This window comes from Cupressus sempervirens, chromosome 7 (genome assembly GCF_028749045.1).
Source record: "Cupressus sempervirens isolate cs-2001-9-10 chromosome 7, ASM2874904v1, whole genome shotgun sequence".
Taxonomy (NCBI): domain Eukaryota; kingdom Viridiplantae; phylum Streptophyta; class Pinopsida; order Cupressales; family Cupressaceae; genus Cupressus; species Cupressus sempervirens.
In genome coordinates, this window is record NC_143124.1 from 387,317,128 (window position 1) to 387,326,531 (window position 9,404).

Here is a 9,404-nt window from a genome sequence, read left to right on the forward strand (position 1 = left end):
TTTTACAACCTAGAAACTACTTGTGGTTTTACAAACCCATGGGAAAAACAACAATGCCACATGTTACCCATTCTTGACATTTGTAACTCCAATATGGAAAAACAACCAAGTTAAAATAATATTCCCATCCATAATTTTTTCCCCTACTTTATACCCTCATAAAAGTCATTTAATGAGTTGTTTATACTCTAAAAATAGTCCACCTATATTCTACTAGGGACATGCATAGTTTTAACAACTCATACATCTTTTTCAAAAATCTAAACATGTGGAAAACTACAACATAAAAATTCTCCACATTCTCCCACATGTCAAAAACCTTTTTCCAATATCTAAACATGTACAAAACTACAACAAACAAATTCTCACCATTCTACCAAAGTGTCATGGACTTAATTGCTCGGGGTTGAGAGGCCCATTGACTCTAAACACTAGCTAAACTTCTCTACGCTAACAGGATTAGGTAGTCCATCAACAATATTTACCAAAGTTTCTACCTTCTCCAGCTTCACCTTGTCATCCTCAAACATATCTCTCAAAAAATGATATTATAGATCAATGTGCTTTATCCTAGCATGAAATATCTAGTTCTTCACTAGGTAGGTTGCACTCTAACAATCACTATAAATTGTCACTACACCCTATTTGAACTCTATAGCTAAACACAATTTCTTTACCTAGATGGCTTCTTTGTAGGCATGAGTACCTACCATATACTTCACCTCTATAGTGGACAAATAAACCACTACCTGTTGCTTGCTTATCTAACTAATTGCACTACTGAATAATGTAAACACATATGCACTACTGGATCTTCTTCTATCAACATTGCCAACCAAGAGTGAATCCACAGAGCCTTGAATATCTAGGAAATGCTCATTTCCAATTGCATGAAAACATAAAGAGTATTCTCAAGTAACCCACATGTATCTAAAGAATCTTTTTACTACATCCCAATGTGCTCTTTTTGGATTAGACATGTAATGGGAATGTACTCCCACTGCTTGGGCAATGTATAGTCTTGTATAGACGATAGCATACATCAAACTTCCAATAGCACTCTGGTATGGTACTTGAATCATCTCTTCCATCTCCAATGGAGATATATGACACTTTGAGATAGAAATATTTGTTAACATAGTAATAGGAACACTCAATGCTCTAGAATCTTACATATTGTATCTTCTTAGAATAGTATCAACATACTTATTCTAACCTAACCAAAGCATTATATTTTTTCTATCTCTTATAAAATGCATTCCAAGAATGTACCTTTCTAAACCAACATCTTTCATTTCAAAATGTATTAAGAGATGAGATTTTAATGTTGAAATCAAACATTTTCCTTTGCCAATAAACATGTCATCAACATACAAGGAAATAATCATGAAATGATCACCATTAGATTTGAAATATGTATAGTGATCTAACTTTGAACACAAAAATAAAAAACTTATGGTACCACATTCTAGGACTTTTTTTTAAACCATACAAGGATTTCTTCAACTTACAAACCAAATGACTTTTACCTTTCACCACATAGTGCTCTGGTTGTGTCATATGAATTTCTTCCTCCAAATCGTCATGAAGGAAAGTTGTCTTCACATCCATCTGCTCAACTTCTAGATTATAATATATTGTAATAGAAAGTAAAAATTAGATGGATGTCATTTTTTCTATAGGAGAATTTTTTTTAGATAATCAATTCCTGCAACCTATGAGTAACCTATTGCAACCAAACATGCTTTTTACTTCTCAATGCTTCCATCTAAACCCATCTTTGTCTTGAACACCCATTTACAACCAGCAAATTTTCCTCCTTTAGGCAATTGTACAAGGTCCCATGTGTTATTCTTCTTAACAGTTGTCATCTCTTCATCCATGGCTATTTTCCAAGATTTTGAATCATTCATATGAAGATCCTCTTTTATAGATCTTCATTCAGCAATATTAGCATTGAAAGAAAATATACATCTCCAATCATCAGGAGAATATCCATACCTTTCTAGTGCTTTCCTCTGTCTACTAGACCTTTGAACTAGATCTAGTTTAGGTTCATGTCCATGATTAGTTTCTCCCTCTTCCTCCAATGATTCTAAACTTGTAGAGCTCTCCTCAACATCTTGTCTTTCTAAGGTCCTTGATTCAACTTTCTTAGGTGTTGCAAGAAGTTGAATAAAATCTTTCTTTTCTTCTATCTAGTATTGTTGCATTTTAAAAGAAGGCTTTATTTATCTAAAGATAACACTTCTAGAATAAAATATCTTTTGTTCAAGAGGATCCCATAGCTTGTATCCTTTTACACCATAACTATATCCAATAAAGATACTTTTCACAAATTTGTTGTCCAATTTTGTTCACTTCTCTTTTGGTACATGAGCATATACCTCACAACCAAACAATCTTAGATGTCTAAGTGAAGGCTTTTTTCCTGACCATGCTTCCATTGGTGTCATATCAATAAGAGATGATGTAGGAGACCTATTTATCAAGTAGCAAGCAGTGATTACAACTTCAGCCCAAAATTTTTGTTCCAATTTAGCTCCACTTAGCATAGTCATAGCCTTTTCCATCAAGGTCTTGTTCATTCTTTCTACAACTCCAATTGATTATGCAGAATACAGAGTTGTCTTCTCTATTTTCATTATTGTAGGCCTAAATGTGCCTAGACGAGGCCTAAAAACTCAACAGATGGGTGCTTGCTTTGGTTCAAGCTTATAGATCAAAAGCTGAGGATTCCAAAAAGTGGTTATAATAGCCAACTAGAGCAACGGTTCAAGAGTTATGGCCTTTTAAAGTTGGGCAAACCAAAACTTCCATAATAAATGTAAAAAATGTATTTGGCCAAGTGTATATATGTTGATGGGTCTGTCAACCCTAGGTATTATGTTTTAGTGTGGAGAACCTCTTGAAGGGCATAGAATTGTCTATTTAAGAAATGGCTAAACATTTTCTAGGACAACACTGGGTGATAGTTCACCTTTTTGGCTCGCAAACAACTATAATAAAGGTGCCCACATGAGTTAATATATTTTACTTATAGATTTTTCAATTCTACATTTGCGACAATAATAAGGAGCCCATATTATGCTCTCGCAAATTGTGGTTACTTTTTTGTTCCTATTATGTGTTTAGGGTATTAAGGGGAGCACCCTTTATCATGTGTGAGAGATGGAGTTCCTGAGCCTTTGGATAGATTCTTAACAATGAGGAAGTTAATAAGAGAACTATCATTTAGTCTAAGTGTGTAGATATATCACCAATTGTGAGGCAATTTATAATAGGGTTTTAGCAGAAGCACAAAAATGCCTCCATAAAGAGAGCATGGTGGGAGAGTCATAGGTGTTACACCTTAGGGATTTTGAGCCCTCTAGAGGGAAATAAAAGAATTACAAGAATTAATGCACAAAGGAATGAATCCTATCATAGCTGATGACTGAAGTGAGGATGAAAGAGAAGAAGAAGGAAACATTTATCAAACAATAGAAGATGAAGTTTTGAACTGAGAGGAGAAACATCTTTTCAAGGCCATTTGTAAGATTGGAAAAACACCTATGTTTAATGTTCCCACATTTTTGGGAAATCTTAACCCAGAGGAATTGATCAATTGGATCAATGAATTGGAAGAGTACTTTGAATATGAAGATATCGAAGACCTAGATAGGATCAAGTTTGCAAAGGTCAAACTAAAGGGTCATGCAAAGATTTTGTGTTAGGATATCCAATTGGAGAAAAATAGAAGAGAGAAAGAAGAAAATCAAATCATAGCATGGGATTGAATGATAGATAAAATGAAGTGACAATTCACTCTTGTACATTATGTTCTTGATTTTTTGAAAATGATACAAGGGTCAAATCATGCAAAAAGATCCGTTCAAGAGTATATGGAGGACATCTATCAAATTCTTATAAGAACCAACCATTGTAAAGCTGATAAGAAGAAATTTTTCTTGTACCTTAATGGTTTAATGCCAAACATTTAGGAGGAGTTGAGGCTGATTTGAATGAGTGGTATTGAGAAGCATACCAATTTTCCCTAAGAGTAGAGGAGAACCTCAGAAAAAAGTTTGATAACAAAAATAGTGGTAGAGGTCATGGTCGAAGATGAGGAGAATGATCCTATGGAGGCCAAAATGATGATCAAAAGAACAAGGATGGCATTGGAAGTAGAAGTTAGAACTAGAGGAGAAACAATTTCAATCATTTGCAAGATTAGAAATATAGAGATTAGAGAGAGAGAGAGAGGAAGAGCGAAAGGATCTACAACAGGGCATTTCTGTGGAAAATATTTTTACTACGGATATAGTAGGAGTATTATTTAATCATTTAAGTCATTTAAAATAAGATCCTAATTCCTAATTTAAACCCTTTTCTCAAGGAGGGGTTCTGATTAGATGCTTAGCTTCTAGAGAAGTTCTTCCTAAGGCTCTAATTAATAGAACATCTCTCAACTAAGCACTATCTTCTCATATTACTTCCTCTCATTAAGACTTTATAGACACTCAATCTCGATATATCCATTCTTCCTAGGAGGGAGTGCTTTGTTATCCTAGGCCTTATGGATAACCACTTTAGGTGTATCCATCCTTACATATGCATATGATTTTACTTAACAGTATATACTGGTTCCTTCAGAGAATATTTGATTATGTGCCTTGCTTCCTTAAGAATATTCATTTATTGATATCATTCAAAGTCCTTGAGAGAGGTTATTTCTCTACCTTAATTCCCTATGCATTATTTTCCTCTTATCAGTGGCTACTTGGACTAGTCTATTTATTCTTCCTATCAATCTCAATAGATTCAATATTCTAAAAGAATTTATCCTTAATTATAAGAAATTAAAAAAATTAGTGATTAGTCTTATATATTTTTAACTGGTATTCTTGTTGTGTCCTTTTCCACATAAACATTTTTGAATTATCAATTACTCTTACTTGTATCCTTCACTTGAATACTCATTGCTACTGATGTTCTATCTTTTCTATATGCCAATAGCTACATGTTATGTATTCTTTCATCTCTTTGTCCATGTCTTCTATTTCAATGAACTATTCTTGTAACTTCAATTGCAATGAGTTCTTGGATCTAGAAGATTGATATGTTTGACTTAATCCTTTTATGATAGGAAATTTATATATAACTCTTGTTGATGTTCCAATGGATATTGAATGACTTGTGTTCTTAATTTTACTTATTCTTCCACATTTCTTTGATGACAATTTTTGTTCTTATATGATGATTATTATTTAAGATCCACCCTATAGGATGGTAAGATCATGCCTTGATGTAGAGTGCTCACACCAAAATCTTTGTGAGCCCATAGACTAAAACACCTTAAGGTAACTCTACATTATCAACTTCTTATAGAGCAATCAAAGACTCCTTTTAAAGCCTATCAAAAGGTTTTCAACTTTTATCCAAACCTCCAACCTTCAAAGCAACTTTTCGCTTTACTGACTCAAGGGATCAACAATTGGGAAATGGGAAAAAACTAGGAAATGACCTTAAAACTATTCCTTGGACCAAACTATCACTTGAAACATTCCAAGGGACACTCAAGGGTTGGGCTTCTACAATCATTTGGTTTTGCCAAAAAAAAATTATGAAAAATTGTTCTTAATAAGCCTAATTCCCTTATAGCCTTTTTACTAATTTTAGGATAGTATCTTGGAATTTTCCCATAGAACTTGGTAAAAAAAATAGGGTTTCAAATACCCTTTTGGAAGTTCCTTCAATCCCCTACACACCAACTTCCCAACATACTCCAACACTCCTCAACCTACACAAGTCTCAAAGGCCTAACTAGCCAAATCAAGTATGGAATAAATGGTAATGAAAAATGATGGGTAATTAAGTATAGTGTTTTTTTATAGAAGGATTTACCTGACTTATATCACCAAGGAATTACCACCCACCAAGTTCTATGGCCTCATTGCAAGCCCTATGCATAAAATCAACACTTTCTTAACTAAATACATATCAATATTTAGCATAGGGCATGTTCATTCACCATTGAAATATCTAAGAAAAATAGACGACTTAGGAATATTAAATTACATTTCATAACATTGAAAAATCTAGAAGGCCATGGAAAAACAACTATGGAATTGTAGGTTAGGGCCACATCTTCTTGGAAACCCTGAATTTCAGGATTTGTAGACCTACATGCAGCAAAACTGTTGTAACTTTCTTCAAATTGAACCAATCAATATGAAATAAAATTCCATTGGATATAGACTTAGAAACCTATTAATTATGCAACTAGATTTTGTCTCTCAATCCATATAGTTCTATACAATAGAGAAATGCTCAGAAGATTTGTATATTTTTTATGCAAAAAATGCTTGAATGTACACAACATCGTATCTTTGACTTCCTTGAGGGTGTTAGAATTCAAATAAATACTTTCCAACTTATAATTTAGAGGTTGGAGTAGTTACAAGACCAGCTTTAACATTTTTGCAAAAAGGGTCAAAATTGACAAAAAGTTGTTAGCAACTTTTCTTGCAAAAAGAAAATTTTTAACTATTACCTCCTAGAACTTAATGACTTGGAAATTTGCAACTTTTAGGACACTAATATGGTGAAATGAATCATAAAAAAAACATAGATTTAGTTTATTAGCTAAAACAATAAAAAACAAGATCCTTAGGACTAAGTGAACTTAGGCTTATATATGCACCTTAAGTTCCTTGACCTCACAAAAGGATCAACCTTATTAAAAACAAGAAAAAGCCAACATATTAATGAGTTGAATCATCATCTCATGATGTTACATCATGAGCCTTCTTTGATTTGATCAAATGACCTATCATGTCACCTAGGTGCCCTGCACCATACTCCTCTAGCCAAAAGAGACTCAAGTCCCTTGAGTGAGAATGTTTGAAAGTGTCACACCAGTTTTCTCAATATCCTTTAGAGTCATCCAAGTAGGATCCTATAAAGGTTTTCCCTACCATTTAACCATATATTCATGGTATGTATGCCTCCTTGTCTTCTTCTTGATCCTCTTTCGCAGTATGCATTCAATGCTTGGTGGCGCTTGTTTTGGCGAATCTTGGATTACATCCATAGATGGAGAATTAGTAGACCATAAAATACCAATTTCAATAGAGATATAAGGTTTATAGTCATAAATTTATGATACATTAAATATAGGTGAAAGAGCTATGTCATCCTGTAAATAAATCTTTTATGTATTAGGGCCATGTTACTTAAGAATCTGAAGTGGGCCACTCTTCTTCATGTGGACCTTGGTATAATTCCCTTTAGGAAGCCTCTCTTTCTTAAGATGGATCATAACCATGTCCCCAACTTTAAATTATATGTCTCTCCTCCTTATATTTGTTGCTACCTTTCTCTGACTTGTTGGTAGCTGTCCCTCATGACCTCAACAAAATCATCTACAAGGGCACTCCTCTGACCAATGTTTTCCACTCCCCTAAGCTCTAACACACCCTTCACATGAGAACCATACACAATTTGAAAAGGATTTAGTTCTATAGTCCTATTGATGGAGCCATTATAAGAGAACTTTTCCTAAAGTGAAACAGAATCCCATGCAACAACATAGTCCTTGGTAAGGCATCTAAGAAGGTTACCTACAGACCTATTGATAACCTTCATCTTTCCATCTTATTGGCAATGATAGGTAGATGACATAGTAAGATTTTTGCCTAATATTTTCCACAAAGTACACCACAAATATCCTAAAAAATTAGGATCCCTATCAGACACAATAATAAGAGGAAGTCCATAAAGTATTACAATCTCTTTAATAAAAAGTCTTACTATACTAGAAGCATCGTGTGTTATCTTACAAGGAAATAAGTGTTCCATTTTGGAAAGTCTATCCACAACCACATATATACTATCACAACCAAATTTGGTCCTCGAAAGACCCAAAATAATGTCCATGTTGACTAAATCACAAGGCTTTTTAGCTATAGGAAATGGAGTATACAAGCCTTGATTAAAACTTGTCCCCCCTTAGCCCTTTTACATATCAAATAAGTTCTAAAAACTTCCTAACATCTAATTGCATTCTAGGCCAAAATTAAAATCTTCTTACCAACTCCAAGGTTTTGTCAATGCCAAAATGACCAGATAAGCTTTTGTAAATGGCCCTCTTGAAAAATATAGTTTACAAAATTAGTATGATATATATCCCCTAATTCCAAACATACTTGATAAGCTTCATGGAAATCTTCATTGGCAAGATACATACCTTTTAAGGTAAAAACACCAACACTCTTCATTTGGATTTCTTGAATGGGTAGATTCCTCCTAGTCAAGGCATCAACTACCTTATTGGCCACCCATTTTGTGGGCTTGATAGAGAAGGTATATGACTACAAGTACTTTTTCCACTTAACATGTCTATGTTTCAAGTTTTCCTATCTATTCAGAAAAATCATGGCTTGATTGTTAGTAGAAATAATGAACTCCTTAGGTAATAAGTAGTGTCTCCACTTTCTAAGGGATTGAACTAGGACATAGAGCTCTAGATCATAAATAGATTTTCTTTTCTTGCTTTCCTTCTTGAATCAAGACATGACCAATTTCTCTCTTACTTGGATCACACTCAAAAGTAAAAACCTTGTTAAAATTAGGTAAAAACAATATAGGTTATTGTGCTACCCTTCGTTTCAAGTATTCAAATGACTAATCAACATCTATAGTCCACTTAAACTGACATTTCCTTCTCCCCTTAATAGTATCGCTCATAGGCATAATTATCCCACTAAAATTCCTTAAAAATTTTCTATAGAAGCTATCAAGGCCATGAAAACTCTTTTCCTCACCAATAGATTTTGTAGTATACCAATTCATTATATATTCAACTTTAGAAAGATCCATCTTTAGATTTCTTTTGGAGATGACAAACCCAAGAAACAAAAAGCTCTTCCTGCAAAAGCACACTTTTATGCAAACTGATCTTCAACTACTCCTCATGTAGCCTCCTTAGGACCATATAAAAATGTGTTAGATGTGCATTCTTATTCTTGCTAAAAATTAAGATATCATATAGATACAAAACAATAAAAACATTTATGAAAGGTTTAAGGACTTCATTCATTAATTTGATAAAAGGTTCTTGGAGCATTGGAAAGGCCAAAAGGCATCACAACCCATTTAAACAATCCTTCATTATTATTGAAGGCAATTTTTCCACTCATCCCCCTCTCTAATTTTGATTTGGTAGTAGCTACTCTTCAACTAAATCTTGGAGTAATATCTTTCTTTTTCCAAGCAATCCATGAGATCCTCTATTCTAGGCATTGGGAACTTATATCTGATAGTTATCTTTTTTATGGCCCTTGAGTCAGTACATAGTCTCCATGTACCTTCCTTCTCAGGAGATAATACTATTGGAACAACACAAGGGCTGATGCTCTTCC